Here is a 23,867-nt window from a genome sequence, read left to right on the forward strand (position 1 = left end):
ATCAAATTCCTTAATGCGAGGAATCACAGTGAAAAATCATATCTCAACTGACTTCTGTCAGATGAGTGAGAACTAAGGTTAATTCAGTGTATCTGAAGCATAGAAAGTGAGGGCAAAAGTGGCACAAGATGGGGCTAGAGGAGCAGAGAGGATTCTAGACCACGCAGAGTCTTCAAGGCCAACACTGTGTTTTCTAGTCTCAAAACAATGTTTGTGAGCGATGTTTATGAGCAATGTTCCAGCTTGCTTCGAAGGTTTCTTGTGTGAAGAATGGATTGGAAGGAAACAAGATATATGGACACTAGTTAGGACCTAGTCGCAACAGACAGGCAAGTTCAGTATTAGGATGTTGAGGAAGAGCTGACAGATTCCAAAGAAATGCAGGAGATAAACTGAAGCGGGCTTAATGGGGTATGAGATGGAGGAAAGGAAGGTCGTAGGGAATTCAAGGGTTTACTGCGCACATGAGCAAAGCCTCAAAATGAATCATTTGGACGTACAGAGGTAGATCTCCCAAACGACACCGGTTAGGAAGCAACGGTACGCCCTTCAGAATTCCCAGAGACAACACAAATCAACTGTTTCGATGGAAAATTCGGCGGGACCCTTGATTTCCATGGCAATATAGAGAAAAGAGACACTGATCTGGCCTGCGGGTATTTAGGAAGTTGTTAGCCTGACATCACATACTAGTATCATGTAAGTAGGCCGTCTGAAGTAGGAAGCTTAGGGGAAAAACCTTGAAGAAAACTTAAAAGCTTAAGCCACACCTCTATACTACACCACCTTTCACAATTTCTTCTCAGATAAGCATCATCCCCATCAGTGAAGAAACTCGTATCTCCTAATAGGAAAAACAGGCCTAAAGATTCAATGTGTGTCTTTGGAGGTCCCATCTATGCGCTATCTTCCTGGGACCAGAAAAGTCCCCAGGAAGATCAATCTTTTTGCACCCCTGAAAGCTTACCACCAAGGAAAATGACTAGGTCCACAGATTTCCTCCCTCAAACCAGCTTACCTCACACAGAAATCAGTAGCAACTCAGCCCTTACTCACATGATCACAGTCACAAGAGTGGTTAGGGAGAAAAGCACTAACCGGGGGAACTAAAACAGAGGCAATCCAGGCCAAGTTGGGCTGGTGGCAGATATCTGCTCCTTACGCTCGGGTGCATAATGCGACTCACCACAATGCCTTTTTCACAGACCCTTTTGAAAGTTTCTCCACAAAATCCAACAGCTCAACTTAGTTCATGACGCTTCAAGGTCAACGATCGTCAAGAGAAAAACATGCAATATGTCTTACAATGTTGGATTCCTTACAAATAGGACAAGGAAATAACCATGTAGACAAAACCAGAGCATTTGAACACATCTGTGTTCTACAAACACACCAGTGAATGCTATCAATAAGGTACTATGACATAAAACAAAATGAAAACTAGATGTGAGACTGTTCTCTTCAGTGTACAGACTTCGTGGCAGTTGCTCCACTCTCTAGCTACTTATATCGTTAATTCTCTGTTCTGTGAATACAAAATGAGGCCCAAGTGTGTCAACTTGTTTCCCACAGAAACCAAAAAACCTCCATGCATCTCTTTTCTCCTGTGCCCTTTCACCTTACCTGCTCCCAATTCTCCACCAATGTCCTCCTCTTTCTCTAATTATTCTCCTCTTCATTTTGCTTGGCCTTGCACCCAAGCATGCAAGACAGAGAGTCCTAGAGGTCCAAGATTCGAGAGTGGCTGTTTGCAAGGGGGAGGAGATTACAGTAACTGCCACACTGTATATACTTCTGTGCAAAGAAAAAGGGACAGTGTTCAGAACGTCTCTCACATAGAAAAAGAGCTGGATGGCAGGATACCTGTGTGGCCCAAGGAACTAGAGCTAGCAAATTATGGGCCAAAGAATTGCAACCAAAGGCTGGAAGAGGAAAGGTCTGCAACCAGCTCTGTCTCCTAGCTCTCTGGTATTTGCTGCCAACGGGCAGAGTCGATTTCGTGAAGCATCAAGCACTGAAAAGAAGACTCCTGCTGCTGGAAGTTGACAGGAAGTAACATCCAATGCAAGATCAAGGCTTGTCCTAGAAGCAATGCCCATAATGGAAGGAAAAAAAAAAAAAAAAAAAAGAAGAAGAAAGCGGAAGAGAAATGCTAAGTCGCAAGTCCAACCTGGCCCCCAGCCTAGCCCAGCCCAAGGAAGGCAGGAGTCAAGGAGAAGAAACTCGAAGAGAAGAGCCTTGGACCACAACATTCTCCACAAGGTACACTCAACAAACTTCACCCTACTCTTGAACCAAGCTACAAAAAGAGCTTCTTCATCCCTACTTTTGCTCCTTGAAAGCTGCTATCAGTTCACTCATTAGACACATATGATTTCAGAACAACTGTTAATAGTTCAAACTAGATGGCACTTTCCTTCCTAAGGATATTAATTAAGTTAAGATCTCTATAGCTCTAAGTATATGATACATAAAATAGAATACTCTGTAGAATATAAGCAACTGTTAGTTCATTATATTAATGAACGTCTGTAAGAAATGTTGCAATGATTTCCCTAATGGAAGAGCCTGGGGGAGGTAAGTCTGTCTTCTAGGATTTCCTCCCCAGAGCTCAGAAATGTAGGTGTTGTTTTAGCTCTCCTACACTCTCTTCACCCAACCCCGCCTTCCTCTTGGGGATCGGACCTCCCTATTGGCTAGCTCATACCTTCCAACTGCCTGCTTTGTGACATCACTCTCCTACCAAACCTACTACCACTTGGTAGAGTCTTGGGGTTTCCGTGGAGCTGTTTGGACCAGTAACCAGTGACCTCTGGACTGGACACGTGCGCCGTTCAGCTGCAGCCACTCAGACATCCTCTAGTGTTGTCTCCTCAGCCCTTGTACCTGCAGTTGATGGTTCCTCTTCTCTGACCATGTCAGGTAAGAAAAGACACTTTGGCAAGTTTTGCGTTCGATTTCTTTGGCCCCTAAATTGAGTAGGAGATTCAACATAGCAGGGAATGATGAGGGAAAGTATTGAACTACAAGTCTGGAGACCTAACTTCAGTTTTGACTTGGACGTTTACTATCTGTGTGACTTTGGACGAATCGCTGACTGTCTCACAAAGCCTGCTGCTTTCCTTATCTGTTACGTTAGGATACCACATTGGGTTGATCACTCTGATCCCCTTCCTTTCCAGTATTGAGCCTTAAAGGGTACCCATGGAGAAAATGAAATCAGAGACTTCTCAAGAGGGTTTCAACAGAAACATAGAAAAGCCAGGTGACATAGAAAACTAGCAATATATACCAAGATGTTTCATCTCTAATGGTCTCCCTCCACTAGTACTGCGACCAGCTGAAAAGAGAGAATAGGGAGAGAGGATGGAGAGTACTGGGCTATATAGGGAGGCACAGAGTCAAACGTAAGGAAGTTGAGGATTGTTTTCATTAGCACAGGCCAACAGGAACCAAGAGATGGGAAAAAAAATATAAGAATCAAGAGGGAAAGCATAGAGGGGCTCTCAAGAAAAACGTAGTTTGCAATGGAATGCTGATGGGAACCAAAGATTTTAAATTAAAGCAGAAACAGCACAGAGGGAAATCTGCTCAGAGCAGGGCAAAACAAAGTTGATGGTAGCAAATCCTTACATTAGCAGACTAAGAAGGAAAGTCAGGCCAGAACAGGGGATCACCAGGAAAGGCAGCTTATCAGAAAAGTCATACTCCGTTTTCTTTCTTTTATTGCCTCTCTGAATACAGTTGGCACTTGACAGTTTTGAATATAAACATTTTAGAAATATGTTTTAGAAATGATGCTTCCTATAAACAAGAAACCAAAGTGGTTATCTAGGGGGCTGATTTTCAGTGTTTTATTCTTTCTAATTTTTAAACTAGGTAGACATTTTCCCAATTAAACATTTTAAGTGGCATCTTCTAAATTGAATCAGAAGGACTATTTCCTTTGTGTGATATGTAGGTTCTAAGGCAAGGCTGCTTTTCATTTTCACAGTTATTTCCTTCCTAACACAGAGAGCACATTGATCAACAGCCATCGTTCGCTTGTAGATCTTAGCTACCGAAGGAGAAAAAGAAAAAGTCAAGCCCCACATCTCTAATTCCCCATTTAGGGAATTCCCTGGCGGTCCAGTGCTTAGGACTCGGTGCTTTCACGGCCAGGGCCACGCGGCGCGGCAAAAGAAAAAAAAAAAACAAACATCCACATTTATCGAAAACAATGTTGTGGAGTCCTTTGGATTTTCTTACATTTGAAAATCTTTTTTCGTTGGATTCTAGGGATGATGGTTTTTTGAGGTTTTGGGATGTCATCTTCCTGGATGTTGAAGATAATTCTAATCTAAGTTCTAGGATAAATACAAAAACCTTCCTGATACTTTTTAAGCTTCCTTTCTGCTTATTATATAAGTTATATTCATTGAAATATATATTTCTCCTAGGCTTAATACCTGTTACTTGCTGGGTAAAAATATGAATGAGCACAATCATGAAACTCTTTTACCCTTATTATTTTGCTGTCTGCTTCGTACCGCTTTTCATTGCAATACTTGTCTATATATGTTGTGGCTACCTATACATTCACATTTATTGCATTCTGTTGCTTGTTAGGCATTGTTTACTGATATACCGTCTCTGTCTGTATGCATTGGCTAGGAATTCATTCACCTCTATCACCTCTATCGTGTGTTTTGGTTAATAGCATTCACTAAAATAGAGCGGGCAACATTCACTTTCCTAATATTGCATGGATGGTACAGAATGTCATTTGTTAGTAAATTCATTAGGCTTTGATACTTGCCACATACCCCAGTTTTCATTAATATCTATGGATTCCTTTTTCGTTATGTAATGTGCTTGTCATGATTTTTCTTTGTCTTTCTAGAACTTATTGTATCTTCCTCCATATAAATCAGATGCAATATATCAGCTTATTCATCGATTAATTATTACTGCTATTATTATTGGTGGTGGTGTTATAACCACTTTATAGATGAGTAATCCGAAGTCATCAGATAACTTTTCTCTTTCCAAAAGCACTTAAGATATCCACTTTCGGGTAATCATTTTGAGGTAGGATGAGAAACCAGGCTTGAAGAGGGCAAAAATGACTCTTTCACAATTCACCAGTTGGACTGAGCTATACGTCAACTCTAGGTAATAGCATGGGAACTGTACAAGCAAAGGGAGACACTGAAGACGACAATGGTAATAGCCGTACTGTTTTCTAATGGACCAAAAAAATGCCTATATTGTAAGGTCTATTTCTCCTGCTTTCTGGCAGTATCATGCTCAGAGTAGAGTCCTGGCAAGGAAGTCAGGATACGTAGGTTCTGGAACCTGGTAATGATACTAACATAACGAGGGAACTTGAACAAGTCAACCCGACCTCTCTGAGCCTCAGTTTCCTTACTCACGAAATGAGACTGAGAAAATCGAAGTTCTCTAAGGGCCTCCTAGTTCTAAAATGCTTCCAGTCTAGGAAGTAGCATAGAAGTCAATACGAGTGCAGGCTGAAGGGAAAGACAGGGCAGGGAGAAGGTTGCTTCCAGCCTAGAGAACAATGTCTGAACCATACCACTTGGCTCTTCTGCCCATCTGTGCCCAAGATGGGAGCACAGGCAGTTAATACAGAAGAGTGGAAAACTGCTCAGTCCTTACAGCCATCATTAACTGTCTGATTTTGGGTTTCTCAGCAAGTATTGATAGTAGAGGTGTCCTGATAGCAAGAACCTTAAGATAATGCTGTTCCTCAAACGGACTGAGAATTTCTCAACCTCCCTGAGTTTTTCATGACCCTCTTGTTCTTACAGAAAATTTCCAAAATCCATCTCTACTTGGAACTCTGAAATCTCTGCAGCATTCTCTTCCTGTGGTGAGCAATGCAACTTCCCTAACACGAAGTGTCTGCAACTTCTCCAGAGTCTCTGCCCCTGCCGTCAGTTCGCCATCAGCTACTGGTACCTCTTTCCAGACACTCACGGGTAGTGCCTACCTTTACCAACATTCTAGCACGACTACGGTATCTGGAGTTACTGACCACAGCCAGATCTCCACTTCAGCTCCTTCCTATCCAGGTGTTCTTCAGTGGGACATCACACGAAGCACTGAAAAGAATTCTTCTTCACCCGGAGACTTTACTCTGGCACTCACTGACCGGCACACAGTTGCTTCCTCCATGTTTATGGCAGCCCACTATGATAAAACTTCAGACGCCAATAACATGGTCCCTCTATATCCATCGCTTTCTGCCAGCCTTGCTCAGGGAACACCATCTCAGATTCCAAATCAGGGGCATAGCCGCCTGTCACCTCCCTACCAGGAAGGAAGCCAGGTAGATTACTATAACCAAGGCACACTGGGGTCTTTACTGTATGGAGAACTTGGCTCCTGCCCGCAATCCTATGGCTCTGCGTCACACACAGGAAGTAGGGCCTCTGTGCAACCAGAAATGGGAATGGGACTGAAGGAGATCGAGCCCACAAATATCCGACCACCAGCTTCCACCTCTGCAATCTGCCACCCTGTGTCTGCTCAACGCATCACAGAAACAAGTTTTCAAGGTGAGTATACAAACGGCAGAGAAAGTTGAAGAATGAGGTCGGCGTTCAAAAGTGGGGTCAAATCGACAGCTGGGAAGTGGTGTAGAGACAGGTAGAATTTAGATCCCGAGCCTTTAATAACCACTACCTTCGCTCAGTGCCCTCTGTTTTGAGACTCTATAGAAGAACACCTAGGGCTTCCCTGGTGGCGCCGTGGTGAAGAATCCGCCTGTCAATGCAATGCGGGGGACACGGGTTCGAGCCCTGGTCTGGGAAGATCCCACATGCCGTGGAGCAACTAAGCCCATGTGCCACAACGACTGAGCCTGCATTCTAGAGCCCGTGAGCCGCAACTACCGAAGCCCACGCGCCTGCAGCCCATGCTCCGCAGCAACAGACGCCACCGCGATGAGAAGCCCGCACACCGCAACCAAGAGCAGCCCCCGCTAGCCGCCAACTAGAGAAAGCCCGTGCACAGCGATGAAGACCCAGTGCGGCCAAAAAAATAAATACGTAGAACAAATAAGTTCAAACAATAAATAAATAAACATAAATTAAAAAAAAAAAAAACCTAATGCAGGTGGGAAGGTGGGAGGGACACTGTAAAGGTCATCTATGCTACATGTACAAGAACCCCGAGAGCACACCAATAGGTACCACATTTTTCACTGCTGTAGCCGATCATTCCCCCTGTACTACCACACTGTAGCACTCCCTTCCCTCATCTACTGCTATAGTCTCTTTGGAAGGTGTTTCAGAACTCTCGTTGTGAGAGTGCCAGTTGAACTGTCCTCACTTCCTTCATTTATACCAGGATTTAAGACCTTGTGGTCTGAGATCCTGTCCAGAGAGCAAGCAGGCTGAGACTCTGTCTTTGTTGATACATTTCATCAGAAAGGGCTCTACCCCCTCTCCTAGTTCATGGTGTGAAGTGTTCGTAGCCTCTCGGGAAAGTGGGGAGAATTGAAAGGACTCTAGATGAGAAGGCTAGGCTTTGTAAAACATTTCAGTGTGTTTTAAAAATAAGACTCATTTTGTATTGGACTTACAACAGTCCTATGAAATACAAAGAAAGCCAAGAATCAGTGACAGGAAATGATCACCAGTAAGAATTACAACAGTCACCGCTTACCTCGTAGCATAGGGCACTGTCCAGGGTCCTTAAGAAGAGTTAGTAGAAATGCCTTGCCCATCTTGCCCCTGAACCCCTTGAAAGGTACATGACTGCTGTGTTGGTGTTTAGGGGGAGCATCTCACTTCCCAGGGACTGACTTCTCCCTTGATCCCTTTGTAGTGACGGAGACTTCCCCGGTGATGAACAATTCCCTGGGATTGCGACCTCCGAGCCAGACGTTTTGTGTGACACAAACTCAACAACTCCCCAAGTCCTGCAGTACCAGAAACAGTCACATACTTGAGAGTAACCCACCGTCTGAACTTGGGGACATTTCAGTGACAGCTCCAGTCCAGAGTGCCAGTCGTCTCCTGGCCCTGCCTCCAGCTCCAAGCCAGGGACAAACAGAGAGTAAGAACGTGGATGATATCAAAACCAAGCTTTCAAAGCCTCTGGATGCCTACCAGATCCCAACAGAGAACCAAGATCCTCCACTACGCCCTTTAGGAATCCCTGATATTCACCAGCCGCTGGCCTGCACCGAATCCCTCAGCCAAGAGGAGCAGCCTGGTTCTGAAAATGCTGATCTGAGAGAGAACAGCCGCAGTCGTCAGGACCTAGGGACACTTGAAAATGGGACTGAACCTAGCAGTGGTTTTGCAGACATGACTACACTGGCGGAGGATAGTCACCTTCCCCAGCTCTTTAATTCTTTGAAAGATCTTGGTCAATCCCAAGGTCCCAACGTGATCAAAGCTAAAGACACCAGAGCCATTAAGGTGAATCAGGTGCAGGAAAAGCCAAGTGTCGTAAAGGTTCCCTCTGATCAACCCAGGAAGAACAAACAGAAAGCCTCTGAGCCTATCAGTGGTGCTCCCAAGGCCAAAAGCCAGCCAAAGAATCCAGAGTGCCTGTTAGGGGGAGAAGTGGTTCTATGCAATGCTGCAGTCAGTGACAGGGCTCCTGTGAACACGGCCAAGCACTCGCAAGGCAAACCTCAGAAAGCTGCATCCAGAAAGGTCAGCAAAACTAAGAGCCACGGGCAGGAAAAGACCAAAAGGACCAGAGGAAGAAACAAGGCTGAAGAGAACAAGCAGTCAGGGAACAAAGTCAAGGCAGAAGAGAAGCCAGCAATCCCCAACACGAAGCGAAAGGAACACCAAACTGAGCTTCTCCAAGAGAGCTTGCAAAAGCCTCGAACCTCCCTTGGCGTGCGCATGCTGGAGTCTGTGAAGGTCCTTCATGCGCTGGGGAGGAAGAATGAGACGAAAACTGGGCTCTCTTCCTGTCGGCTCTTGGGAAATGCAAGCAACCCCAAAGACCCCCAGCCACCCCCAGCTATCCAGCCATGGCGGCATACCCCACGTGAGGGGAAGAGTCCTGAGAAAACGCAGGTCCAAGCCCAGAAACCAGACAGCAGTGCTGAAACAGAGTGTCCCTCTCCATCCCAGTATGAGCGGCCTCCTCCTGGGAAGGTCAAGTTGATACCTCTGCCTTTTTCTGCCTGGGACAAGCCTCAAGCTCGACCCGCTCCTCGGAGGCCACAGTCTCTGGCCTCACGTCGGCCTGCTGGGGCTTACCGTGCCCAGCCTGGTTCTACTGACTCAGCTCAACCTGCTGCAGTCAATTCATCCCAGCCAGCTCCTGCCTCTTTGCCAGGTCCCGCCAAACCAGCTCAGCCAACTGTGACCAACCCAACCCAACCGGCTTGGACCAACCATACCCAGCCCCGCGTCCCTCAGTCCGCTGCTCCTAGGCCTGCACCCTACCAAACTTCATCTGGCGCTTCTCTCCAGCGCGAGCCTGTTCCCCCTGCTGGGACTAAGCGCCAGTCCCCACCCAAGCTCCAAACCCAATTTCTACTCCAAGACTTCAGCAAGCAACGAGTTCCATGGAGGGAACCCAATGTGCCTGAGCCAGTCATGTCAAAGCCCATCGAACAAGAGCAGAGGCCAGAGCGAGAGGCCATGAAGAGGCGGGCTCAACAACAACGGGAGAATGCTGCCAGATACACCTCTTCGGGGAAGCTGCCATTTCTCACCGAGAGGGAAAAACAAATGGAAATTGCTGACTACTACGGATACGTCAAGTGAGAGCTGCTGGGATTCTTGGTGCCACCTTGGCTACCAGCTGTTCTTCCATACATAGGTAAGATAGGTATAGAACTGAATAAGTAAATGGAATACAATGACTAGATGAGTAATAAACCTTAAGAATTTTGAGATGCTGCTAACTGGGGCGTGAGAAAGGAAGGACTGAAAGTTGGATGGGAGAATGAAGGAAAGGGGTAAACACTGAGGAAAGAGGAAGGAACTTGGCCCAGGGCTAGGAAGGCCAACGGAGAGGTATGGATTTAGGAAAGGAAGCAGGAGTGAGGATGAAATGGCAGAAGTAAAAAGCAGGGTCAGAGGTCTGGGTTGAAAGAACACAATTTGAGGAGAGTTGAAGGGGACAGAAGATGAGTCTAGCTTTACTAGGAGAAATAGAAAAAGTCTCTTGGGGACGTTGGCCTTCAGTCTCACAACCACCAGATAGGTATTTCAGAAAACAAGAGGTTCAGGACACATCTCTGAAAGGTCTGAGTTGCCTTATTCAGGTGTGATTATAGTGGGGGAATAGGGAAATCTACCAGAGAAGTGGCAAGGGCTCACAGTTATCCTAGGGGCAGCTGACGACAGGGGCAGAGCCAAGGGAACTGCTGGATCAGGAGGCCCACGAACAAATCAGGGGCATAGCCGCCTGTCACTTCCCTACCGGGAAGGAAGCCAGGTAGATTACTATAACCAAGGCACACTGGGGTCTTTACTGCATGGAGAACTTGGCTCCTGCCCGCAATCCTATGGCTCTGCGTCACACACAGGAAGTAGGGCCTCTGTGCAACCAGAAATGGGAATGGGACTGAAGGAGATTCAGCCCACAAATATCCGACCACCAGCTTCCACCTCTGCAGCCTGCCACCCTGTGTCTGCTCAACGCATCCCAGAAACAAGTTTTCAAGGTGAGTATACAAACGGCAGAGAAAGTTGAAGAATGAGGTCGGCGTTCAAAAGTGGGGTCAAATCGACGGCTGGGAAGTGGCGTAGAGACAGGTAGAATTTAGATCCTGAGCCTTTAATAACCACTACCTTCTCTCAGTGCTCTCTGTTTTTAGACTCTATAGAAGAACACCTAGGGCTTCCCTGGTGGCGCCTGCCAATGCAGGGGACACGGGTTCGAGCCCTGGTCTGGGAAGATCCCACATGCCGTGCAGCAACTAAGCGCATGTGCCACAACGACTGAGCCTGCATTCTAGAGCCCATGAGCCTCAACTACCGAAGCCCACGCGCCTACAGCCCATGCTCCGCTACAAGAGAAGCCACCGCGATGAGAAGCCCGCACACCGCAACCAAGAGTAGCCCCCGCTAGCCGTAACTAGAGAAAGCCCGTGCACAGCAATGAAGACCCAGTGCGGCCAAAAAAATAAATACGTAGAATAAATAAGTTCAAACAATAAATAAATAAACATAAATTAAAAAAAAAAAAAAAAAGAACACCTAATGCAGGAGGGAAGGTGGGAGGGCCACTGTAAAGGTCATCTATGCTACATGTACAAGAACCCCGAGAGCACACCAATAGGTACCACATTTTTCACTGCTGTAGCCGATCACTCCCCCTGTACTATACCACACTGTGGCACTCCCTTCCCTCATCTACTGCTACAGTCTCTTTGGAAGGTGTTTCAGAACTCTTGTTATGAGAGTGCCAGTTGAACTGTCCTCACTTCCTTCATTTATACCAGGATTTAAGACCTTGTGGTCCGAGATCCTGTCCAGAGAGCAAGCAGGCTGAGACTCTGTCTTTGTTGATACATTTCATCAGAAAGGGCTCTACCCCCTCTCCTAGTTCATGGTGTGAAGTGTTCGTAGCCTCTCGGGAAAGTGGGGAGAATTGAAAGGACTCTAGATGAGAAGGCTAGGCTTTGTAAAACATTTCAGTGTTTTTTAAAAATAAGACTCATCTTGTATTGGACTTACAACAGTCCTATGAAATACAAAGAAAGCCAAGAATCAGTGACATGAAATGATCACCAGTAAGAATTACAACAGTCACCGCTTACCTCGTAGCATAGGGCACTGTCCATGATCCTTAAGAAGAGTTAGCAGAAATGCCTTGCCCATCTTGCCCCTGAACCCCTTGAAAGGTACACGACTGCTGTGTTGGTGTTTAGGGGGAGCATCTCACTTCCCAGGGACTGACTTCTCCCTTGATTCCTCTGTAGTGATGGAGACTTCCCCGCTGATGAAAAATTCCCTGGGATTGCAACCTCCAAGCCAGACAGCTTTCCTACGGACTGACAGAGAACTTGTCAAGATGAAACACCAGTCTGCGGGAGAAAGGGAAGAAGAGAATGATGGACATCGTTTCTGGGAAACTATTTTTACATTATGTTTTGTTTGTTCCTGGTAAATAAACTGTCATCTTCTTAACGTTAAAACAAAATCTAAACCACTAAATTCAATAATACAGGAATATAACTTTCGAAAAACATTTCTTTGGCTGCGCAGCATGTGGGATCTTAGCTCCCCAGCCAGGGATTGAACCCACGCCTGCTAGCATTGGAAGCGCAGAGTCTTCACCACTGGACCACCAGGGAAGTCCCAGGAATATCACTTTTAAAGGAGAAGGTATAAACCCCTTGGTTACATGAACTGGAGATTTTTAGTAAGAAGTCAATATATTTGTTGTTAGGCACATTTTATGTTAGGCTGTCTCCCTGCACAGGATGCAGGCGCCTTGAAAATGGAAATCATATCCCTCTAGAGTACGTCCCTCTTCTTTCAGCTTTGCAGTTTGCTGCTCCGCTTGTTCAACCCCACCTAGTAATAACCTATACTGCCCTTGTTCCTGTTTTCCCATCTGGAAAACAGACAAAAGGCAACCAGACAACGCAAAGGTCTCAACAACTAAGGGATATCCAAAACCAGAGATGGCCAGAACTTCTGGATCCCTCATGAAACCTAGCCCGGTGTTCGATACGTAGGTATCATTAATACGTGCGTGTTGACTGAAACGGTTGAAACTCAATTCTTCCACTTCCCAGTTTAGTTTTAGTCCTCACACAAAACCTGATCATCAAATTCCTTAATGCGAGGAATCACAGTGAAAAATCATATCTCAACTGACTTCTGTCAGATGAGTGAGAACTAAGGTTAATTCAGTGTATCTGAAGCATAGAAAGTGAGGGCAAAAGTGGCACAAGATGGGGCTAGAGGAGCAGAGAGGATTCTAGACCACGCAGAGTCTTCAAGGCCAACACTGTGTTTTCTAGTCTCAAAACAATGTTTGTGAGCGATGTTTATGAGCAATGTTCCAGCTTGCTTCGAAGGTTTCTTGTGTGAAGAATGGATTGGAAGGAAACAAGATATATGGACACTAGTTAGGACCTAGTCGCAACAGACAGGCAAGTTCAGTATTAGGATGTTGAGGAAGAGCTGACAGATTCCAAAGAAATGCAGGAGATAAACTGAAGCGGGCTTAATGGGGTATGAGATGGAGGAAAGGAAGGTCGTAGGGAATTCAAGGGTTTACTGCGCACATGAGCAAAGCCTCAAAATGAATCATTTGGACGTACAGAGGTAGATCTCCCAAACGACACCGGTTAGGAAGCAACGGTACGCCCTTCAGAATTCCCAGAGACAACACAAATCAACTGTTTCGATGGAAAATTCGGCGGGACCCTTGATTTCCATGGCAATATAGAGAAAAGAGACACTGATCTGGCCTGCGGGTATTTAGGAAGTTGTTAGCCTGACATCACATACTAGTATCATGTAAGTAGGCCGTCTGAAGTAGGAAGCTTAGGGGAAAAACCTTGAAGAAAACTTAAAAGCTTAAGCCACACCTCTATACTACACCACCTTTCACAATTTCTTCTCAGATAAGCATCATCCCCATCAGTGAAGAAACTCGTATCTCATAATAGGAAAAACAGGCCTAAAGATTCAATGTGTGTCTTTGGAGGTCCCATCTATGCGCTATCTTCCTGGGACCAGAAAAGTCCCCAGGAAGATCAATCTTTTTGCACCCCTGAAAGCTTACCACCAAGGAAAATGACTAGGTCCACAGATTTCCTCCCTCAAACCAGCTTACCTCACACAGAAATCAGTAGCAACTCAGCCCTTACTCACATGATCACAGTCACAAGAGTGGTTAGGGAGAAAAGCACTAACCGGGGGAACTAAAACAGAGGCAATCCAGGCCAAGTTGGGCTGGTGGCAGATATCTGCTCCTTACGCTCGGGTGCATAATGCGACTCACCACAATGCCTTTTTCACAGACCCTTTTGAAAGTTTCTCCACAAAATCCAACAGCTCAACTTAGTTCATGACGCTTCAAGGTCAACGATCGTCAAGAGAAAAACATGCAATATGTCTTACAATGTTGGATTCCTTACAAATAGGACAAGGAAATAACCATGTAGACAAAACCAGAGCATTTGAACACATCTGTGTTCTACAAACACACCAGTGAATGCTATCAATAAGGTACTATGACATAAAACAAAATGAAAACTAGATGTGAGACTGTTCTCTTCAGTGTACAGACTTCGTGGCAGTTGCTCCACTCTCTAGCTACTTATATCGTTAATTCTCTGTTCTGTGAATACAAAATGAGGCCCAAGTGTGTCAACTTGTTTCCCACAGAAACCAAAAAACCTCCATGCATCTCTTTTCTCCTGTGCCCTTTCACCTTACCTGCTCCCAATTCTCCACCAATGTCCTCCTCTTTCTCTAATTATTCTCCTCTTCATTTTGCTTGGCCTTGCACCCAAGCATGCAAGACAGAGAGTCCTAGAGGTCCAAGATTCGAGAGTGGCTGTTTGCAAGGGGGAGGAGATTACAGTAACTGCCACACTGTATATACTTCTGTGCAAAGAAAAAGGGACAGTGTTCAGAACGTCTCTCACATAGAAAAAGAGCTGGATGGCAGGATACCTGTGTGGCCCAAGGAACTAGAGCTAGCAAATTATGGGCCAAAGAATTGCAACCAAAGGCTGGAAGAGGAAAGGTCTGCAACCAGCTCTGTCTCCTAGCTCTCTGGTATTTGCTGCCAACGGGCAGAGTCGATTTCGTGAAGCATCAAGCACTGAAAAGAAGACTCCTGCTGCTGGAAGTTGACAGGAAGTAACATCCAATGCAAGATCAAGGCTTGTCCTAGAAGCAATGCCCATAATGGAAGGAAAAAAAAAAAAAAAAAAAAGAAGAAGAAAGCGGAAGAGAAATGCTAAGTCGCAAGTCCAACCTGGCCCCCAGCCTAGCCCAGCCCAAGGAAGGCAGGAGTCAAGGAGAAGAAACTCGAAGAGAAGAGCCTTGGACCACAACATTCTCCACAAGGTACACTCAACAAACTTCACCCTACTCTTGAACCAAGCTACAAAAAGAGCTTCTTCATCCCTACTTTTGCTCCTTGAAAGCTGCTATCAGTTCACTCATTAGACACATATGATTTCAGAACAACTGTTAATAGTTCAAACTAGATGGCACTTTCCTTCCTAAGGATATTAATTAAGTTAAGATCTCTATAGCTCTAAGTATATGATACATAAAATAGAATACTCTGTAGAATATAAGCAACTGTTAGTTCATTATATTAATGAACGTCTGTAAGAAATGTTGCAATGATTTCCCTAATGGAAGAGCCTGGGGGAGGTAAGTCTGTCTTCTAGGATTTCCTCCCCAGAGCTCAGAAATGTAGGTGTTGTTTTAGCTCTCCTACACTCTCTTCACCCAACCCCGCCTTCCTCTTGGGGATCGGACCTCCCTATTGGCTAGCTCATACCTTCCAACTGCCTGCTTTGTGACATCAGTCTCCTACCAAACCTACTACCACTTGGTAGAGTCTTGGGGTTTCCGTGGAGCTGTTTGGACCAGTAACCAGTGACCTCTGGACTGGACACGTGCGCCGTTCAGCTGCAGCCACTCAGACATCCTCTAGTGTTGTCTCCTCAGCCCTTGTACCTGCAGTTGATGGTTCCTCTTCTCTGACCATGTCAGGTAAGAAAAGACACTTTGGCAAGTTTTGCGTTCGATTTCTTTGGCCCCTAAATTGAGTAGGAGATTCAACATAGCAGGGAATGATGAGGGAAAGTATTGAACTACAAGTCTGGAGACCTAACTTCAGTTTTGACTTGGACGTTTACTATCTGTGTGACTTTGGACGAATCGCTGACTGTCTCACAAAGCCTGCTGCTTTCCTTATCTGTTACGTTAGGATACCACATTGGGTTGATCACTCTGATCCCCTTCCTTTCCAGTATTGAGCCTTAAAGGGTACCCATGGAGAAAATGAAATCAGAGACTTCTCAAGAGGGTTTCAACAGAAACATAGAAAAGCCAGGTGACATAGAAAACTAGCAATATATACCAAGATGTTTCATCTCTAATGGTCTCCCTCCACTAGTACTGCGACCAGCTGAAAAGAGAGAATAGGGAGAGAGGATGGAGAGTACTGGGCTATATAGGGAGGCACAGAGTCAAACGTAAGGAAGTTGAGGATTGTTTTCATTAGCACAGGCCAACAGGAACCAAGAGATGGGAAAAAAAATATAAGAATCAAGAGGGAAAGCATAGAGGGGCTCTCAAGAAAAACGTAGTTTGCAATGGAATGCTGATGGGAACCAAAGATTTTAAATTAAAGCAGAAACAGCACAGAGGGAAATCTGCTCAGAGCAGGGCAAAACAAAGTTGATGGTAGCAAATCCTTACATTAGCAGACTAAGAAGGAAAGTCAGGCCAGAACAGGGGATCACCAGGAAAGGCAGCTTATCAGAAAAGTCATACTCCGTTTTCTTTCTTTTATTGCCTCTCTGAATACAGTTGGCACTTGACAGTTTTGAATATAAACATTTTAGAAATATGTTTTAGAAATGATGCTTCCTATAAACAAGAAACCAAAGTGGTTATCTAGGGGGCTGATTTTCAGTGTTTTATTCTTTCTAATTTTTAAACTAGGTAGACATTTTCCCAATTAAACATTTTAAGTGGCATCTTCTAAATTGAATCAGAAGGACTATTTCCTTTGTGTGATATGTAGGTTCTAAGGCAAGGCTGCTTTTCATTTTCACAGTTATTTCCTTCCTAACACAGAGAGCACATTGATCAACAGCCATCGTTCGCTTGTAGATCTTAGCTACCGAAGGAGAAAAAGAAAAAGTCAAGCCCCACATCTCTAATTCCCCATTTAGGGAATTCCCTGGCGGTCCAGTGCTTAGGACTCGGTGCTTTCACGGCCAGGGCCACGCGGCGCGGCAAAAGAAAAAAAAAAAACAAACATCCACATTTATCGAAAACAATGTTGTGGAGTCCTTTGGATTTTCTTACATTTGAAAATCTTTTTTCGTTGGATTCTAGGGATGATGGTTTTTTGAGGTTTTGGGATGTCATCTTCCTGGATGTTGAAGATAATTCTAATCTAAGTTCTAGGATAAATACAAAAACCTTCCTGATACTTTTTAAGCTTCCTTTCTGCTTATTATATAAGTTATATTCATTGAAATATATATTTCTCCTAGGCTTAATACCTGTTACTTGCTGGGTAAAAATATGAATGAGCACAATCATGAAACTCTTTTACCCTTATTATTTTGCTGTCTGCTTCGTACCGCTTTTCATTGCAATACTTGTCTATATATGTTGTGGCTACCTATACATTCACATTTATTGCATTCTGTTGCTTGTTAGGCATTGTTTACTGATATACCGTCTCTGTCTGTATGCATTGGCTAGGAATTCATTCACCTCTATCACCTCTATCGTGTGTTTTGGTTAATAGCATTCACTAAAATAGAGCGGGCAACATTCACTTTCCTAATATTGCATGGATGGTACAGAATGTCATTTGTTAGTAAATTCATTAGGCTTTGATACTTGCCACATACCCCAGTTTTCATTAATATCTATGGATTCCTTTTTCGTTATGTAATGTGCTTGTCATGATTTTTCTTTGTCTTTCTAGAACTTATTGTATCTTCCTCCATATAAATCAGATGCAATATATCAGCTTATTCATCGATTAATTATTACTGCTATTATTATTGGTGGTGGTGTTATAACCACTTTATAGATGAGTAATCCGAAGTCATCAGATAACTTTTCTCTTTCCAAAAGCACTTAAGATATCCACTTTCGGGTAATCATTTTGAGGTAGGATGAGAAACCAGGCTTGAAGAGGGCAAAAATGACTCTTTCACAATTCACCAGTTGGACTGAGCTATACGTCAACTCTAGGTAATAGCATGGGAACTGTACAAGCAAAGGGAGACACTGAAGACGACAATGGTAATAGCCGTACTGTTTTCTAATGGACCAAAAAAATGCCTATATTGTAAGGTCTATTTCTCCTGCTTTCTGGCAGTATCATGCTCAGAGTAGAGTCCTGGCAAGGAAGTCAGGATACGTAGGTTCTGGAACCTGGTAATGATACTAACATAACGAGGGAACTTGAACAAGTCAACCCGACCTCTCTGAGCCTCAGTTTCCTTACTCACGAAATGAGACTGAGAAAATCGAAGTTCTCTAAGGGCCTCCTAGTTCTAAAATGCTTCCAGTCTAGGAAGTAGCATAGAAGTCAATACGAGTGCAGGCTGAAGGGAAAGACAGGGCAGGGAGAAGGTTGCTTCCAGCCTAGAGAACAATGTCTGAACCATACCACTTGGCTCTTCTGCCCATCTGTGCCCAAGATGGGAGCACAGGCAGTTAATACAGAAGAGTGGAAAACTGCTCAGTCCTTACAGCCATCATTAACTGTCTGATTTTGGGTTTCTCAGCAAGTATTGATAGTAGAGGTGTCCTGATAGCAAGAACCTTAAGATAATGCTGTTCCTCAAACGGACTGAGAATTTCTCAACCTCCCTGAGTTTTTCATGACCCTCTTGTTCTTACAGAAAATTTCCAAAATCCATCTCTACTTGGAACTCTGAAATCTCTGCAGCATTCTCTTCCTGTGGTGAGCAATGCAACTTCCCTAACACGAAGTGTCTGCAACTTCTCCAGAGTCTCTGCCCCTGCCGTCAGTTCGCCATCAGCTACTGGTACCTCTTTCCAGACACTCACGGGTAGTGCCTACCTTTACCAACATTCTAGCACGACTACGGTATCTGGAGTTACTGACCACAGCCAGATCTCCACTTCAGCTCCTTCCTATCCAGGTGTTCTTCAGTGGGACATCACACGAAGCACTGAAAAGAATTCTTCTTCACCCGGAGACTTTACTCTGGCACTCACTGACCGGCACACAGTTGCTTCCTCCATGTTTATGGCAGCCCACTATGATAAAACTTCAGACGCCAATAACATGGTCCCTCTATATCCATCGCTTTCTGCCAGCCTTGCTCAGGGAACACCATCTCAGATTCCAAATCAGGGGCATAGCCGCCTGTCACCTCCCTACCAGGAAGGAAGCCAGGTAGATTACTATAACCAAGGCACACTGGGGTCTTTACTGTATGGAGAACTTGGCTCCTGCCCGCAATCCTATGGCTCTGCGTCACACACAGGAAGTAGGGCCTCTGTGCAACCAGAAATGGGAATGGGACTGAAGGAGATCGAGCCCACAAATATCCGACCACCAGCTTCCACCTCTGCAATCTGCCACCCTGTGTCTGCTCAACGCATCACAGAAACAAGTTTTCAAGGTGAGTATACAAACGGCAGAGAAAGTTGAAGAATGAGGTCGGCGTTCAAAAGTGGGGTCAAATCGACAGCTGGGAAGTGGTGTAGAGACAGGTAGAATTTAGATCCCGAGCCTTTAATAACCACTACCTTCGCTCAGTGCCCTCTGTTTTGAGACTCTATAGAAGAACACCTAGGGCTTCCCTGGTGGCGCCGTGGTGAAGAATCCGCCTGTCAATGCAATGCGGGGGACACGGGTTCGAGCCCTGGTCTGGGAAGATCCCACATGCCGTGGAGCAACTAAGCCCATGTGCCACAACGACTGAGCCTGCATTCTAGAGCCCGTGAGCCGCAACTACCGAAGCCCACGCGCCTGCAGCCCATGCTCCGCAGCAACAGACGCCACCGCGATGAGAAGCCCGCACACCGCAACCAAGAGCAGCCCCCGCTAGCCGCCAACTAGAGAAAGCCCGTGCACAGCGATGAAGACCCAGTGCGGCCAAAAAAATAAATACGTAGAACAAATAAGTTCAAACAATAAATAAATAAACATAAATTAAAAAAAAAAAAAACCTAATGCAGGTGGGAAGGTGGGAGGGACACTGTAAAGGTCATCTATGCTACATGTACAAGAACCCCGAGAGCACACCAATAGGTACCACATTTTTCACTGCTGTAGCCGATCATTCCCCCTGTACTACCACACTGTAGCACTCCCTTCCCTCATCTACTGCTATAGTCTCTTTGGAAGGTGTTTCAGAACTCTCGTTGTGAGAGTGCCAGTTGAACTGTCCTCACTTCCTTCATTTATACCAGGATTTAAGACCTTGTGGTCTGAGATCCTGTCCAGAGAGCAAGCAGGCTGAGACTCTGTCTTTGTTGATACATTTCATCAGAAAGGGCTCTACCCCCTCTCCTAGTTCATGGTGTGAAGTGTTCGTAGCCTCTCGGGAAAGTGGGGAGAATTGAAAGGACTCTAGATGAGAAGGCTAGGCTTTGTAAAACATTTCAGTGTGTTTTAAAAATAAGACTCATTTTGTATTGGACTTACAACAGTCCTATGAAATACAAAGAAAGCCAAGAATCAGTGACAGGAAATGATCACCAGTAAGAATTACAACAGTCACCGCTTACCTCGTAGCATAGGGCACTGTCCAGGGTCCTTAAGAAGAGTTAGTAGAAATGCCTTGCCCATCTTGCCCCTGAACCCCTTGAAAGGTACATGACTGCTGTGTTGGTGTTTAGGGGGAGCATCTCACTTCCCAGGGACTGACTTCTCCCTTGATCCCTTTGTAGTGACGGAGACTTCCCCGGTGATGAACAATTCCCTGGGATTGCGACCTCCGAGCCAGACGTTTTGTGTGACACAAACTCAACAACTCCCCAAGTCCTGCAGTACCAGAAACAGTCACATACTTGAGAGTAACCCACCGTCTGAACTTGGGGACATTTCAGTGACAGCTCCAGTCCAGAGTGCCAGTCGTCTCCTGGCCCTGCCTCCAGCTCCAAGCCAGGGACAAACAGAGAGTAAGAACGTGGATGATATCAAAACCAAGCTTTCAAAGCCTCTGGATGCCTACCAGATCCCAACAGAGAACCAAGATCCTCCACTACGCCCTTTAGGAATCCCTGATATTCACCAGCCGCTGGCCTGCACCGAATCCCTCAGCCAAGAGGAGCAGCCTGGTTCTGAAAATGCTGATCTGAGAGAGAACAGCCGCAGTCGTCAGGACCTAGGGACACTTGAAAATGGGACTGAACCTAGCAGTGGTTTTGCAGACATGACTACACTGGCGGAGGATAGTCACCTTCCCCAGCTCTTTAATTCTTTGAAAGATCTTGGTCAATCCCAAGGTCCCAACGTGATCAAAGCTAAAGACACCAGAGCCATTAAGGTGAATCAGGTGCAGGAAAAGCCCAGTGTCGTAAAGGTTCCCTCTGATCAACCCAGGAAGAACAAACAGAAAGCCTCTGAGCCTATCAGTGGTGCTCCCAAGGCCAAAAGCCAGCCAAAGAATCCAGAGTGCCTGTTAGGGGGAGAAGTGGTTCTATGCAATGCTGCAGTCAGTGACAGGGCTCCTGTGAACACGGCCAAGCACTCGCAAGGCAAACCTCAGAAAGCTGCATCCAGAAAGGTCAGCAAAACTAAGAGCCACGGGCAGGAAAAGACCAAAAGGACCAGAGGAAGAAACAAGGCTGAAGAGAACAAGCAGTCAGGGAACAAAGTCAAGGCAGAAGAGAAGCCAGCAATCCCCAACACGAAGCGAAAGGAACACCAAACTGAGCTTCTCCAAGAGAGCTTGCAAAAGCCTCGAACCTCCCTTGGCGTGCGCATGCTGGAGTCTGTGAAGGTCCTTCATGCGCTGGGGAGGAAGAATGAGACGAAAACTGGGCTCTCTTCCTGTCGGCTCTTGGGAAATGCAAGCAACCCCAAAGACCCCCAGCCACCCCCAGCTATCCAGCCATGGCGGCATACCCCACGTGAGGGGAAGAGTCCTGAGAAAACGCAGGTCCAAGCCCAGAAACCAGACAGCAGTGCTGAAACAGAGTGTCCCTCTCCATCCCAGTATGAGCGGCCTCCTCCTGGGAAGGTCAAGTTGATACCTCTGCCTTTTTCTGCCTGGGACAAGCCTCAAGCTCGACCCGCTCCTCGGAGGCCACAGTCTCTGGCCTCACGTCGGCCTGCTGGGGCTTACCGTGCCCAGCCTGGTTCTACTGACTCAGCTCAACCTGCTGCAGTCAATTCATCCCAGCCAGCTCCTGCCTCTTTGCCAGGTCCCGCCAAACCAGCTCAGCCAACTGTGACCAACCCAACCCAACCGGCTTGGACCAACCATACCCAGCCCCGCGTCCCTCAGTCCGCTGCTCCTAGGCCTGCACCCTACCAAACTTCATCTGGCGCTTCTCTCCAGCACGAGCCTGTTCCCCCTGCTGGGACTAAGCGCCAGTCCCCACCCAAGCTCCAAACCCAATTTCTACTCCAAGACTTCAGCAAGCAACGAGTTCCATGGAGGGAACCCAATGTGCCTGAGCCAGTCATGTCAAAGCCCATCGAACAAGAGCAGAGGCCAGAGCGAGAGGCCATGAAGAGGCGGGCTCAACAACAACGGGAGAATGCTGCCAGATACACCTCTTCGGGGAAGCTGCCATTTCTCACCGAGAGGGAAAAACAAATGGAAATTGCTGACTACTACGGATACGTCAAGTGAGAGCTGCTGGGATTCTTGGTGCCACCTTGGCTACCAGCTGTTCTTCCATACATAGGTAAGATAGGTATAGAACTGAATAAGTAAATGGAATACAATGACTAGATGAGTAATAAACCTTAAGAATTTTGAGATGCTGCTAACTGGGGCGTGAGAAAGGAAGGACTGAAAGTTGGATGGGAGAATGAAGGAAAGGGGTAAACACTGAGGAAAGAGGAAGGATCTTGGCCCAGGGCTAGGAAGGCCAACAGAGAGGTATGGATTTAGGAAAGGAAGCAGGAGTGAGGATGAAATGGCAGAAGTAAAAAGCAGGGTCAGAGGTCTGGGTTGAAAGAACACAATTTGAGGAGAGTTGAAGGGGACAGAAGATGAGTCTAGCTTTACTAGGAGAAATAGAAAAAGTCTCTTGGGGACGTTGGCCTTCAGTCTCACAACCACCAGATAGGTATTTCAGAAAACAAGAGGTTCAGGACACATCTCTGAAAGGTCTGAGTTGCCTTATTCAGGTGTGATTATAGTGGGGGAATAGGGAAATCTACCAGAGAAGTGGCAAGGGCTCACAGTTATCCTAGGGGCAGCTGACGACAGGGGCAGAGCCAAGGGAACTGCTGGATCAGGAGGCCCACGAACAAATCAGGGGCATAGCCGCCTGTCACTTCCCTACCGGGAAGGAAGCCAGGTAGATTACTATAACCAAGGCACACTGGGGTCTTTACTGCATGGAGAACTTGGCTCCTGCCCGCAATCCTATGGCTCTGCGTCACACACAGGAAGTAGGGCCTCTGTGCAACCAGAAATGGGAATGGGACTGAAGGAGATTCAGCCCACAAATATCCGACCACCAGCTTCCACCTCTGCAGCCTGCCACCCTGTGTCTGCTCAACGCATCACAGAAACAAGTTTTCAAGGTGAGTATACAAACGGCAGAGAAAGTTGAAGAATGAGGTCGGCGTTCAAAAGTGGGGTCAAATCGACGGCTGGGAAGTGGCGTAGAGACAGGTAGAATTTAGATCCTGAGCCTTTAATAACCACTACCTTCTCTCAGTGCTCTCTGTTTTTAGACTCTATAGAAGAACACCTAGGGCTTCCCTGGTGGCGCCTGCCAATGCAGGGGACACGGGTTCGAGCCCTGGTCTGGGAAGATCCCACATGCCGTGCAGCAACTAAGCGCATGTGCCACAACGACTGAGCCTGCATTCTAGAGCCCGTGAGCCTCAACTACCGAAGCCCACGCGCCTACAGCCCATGCTCCGCTACAAGAGAAGCCACCGCGATGAGAAGCCCGCACACCGCAACCAAGAGTAGCCCCCGCTAGCCGTAACTAGAGAAAGCCCGTGCACAGCAATGAAGAGCCAGTGCG

At 46.2% G+C, this 23,867-nt stretch overlaps 1 protein-coding gene across 1 annotated transcript in view; it reads right to left on the reverse strand.

Moving 5' to 3' along the window:
* Positions 1-23,867, reverse strand: part of LOC130709433 (uncharacterized) — a 260,097-nt gene that overhangs the window by 56,638 nt on the left and 179,592 nt on the right. The gene's annotated exons all lie outside the window — the stretch shown is intronic.

This window comes from Balaenoptera acutorostrata, chromosome 12 (assembly GCF_949987535.1).
Source record: "Balaenoptera acutorostrata chromosome 12, mBalAcu1.1, whole genome shotgun sequence".
NCBI classification, from domain to species: Eukaryota; Metazoa; Chordata; class Mammalia; order Artiodactyla; family Balaenopteridae; genus Balaenoptera; species Balaenoptera acutorostrata.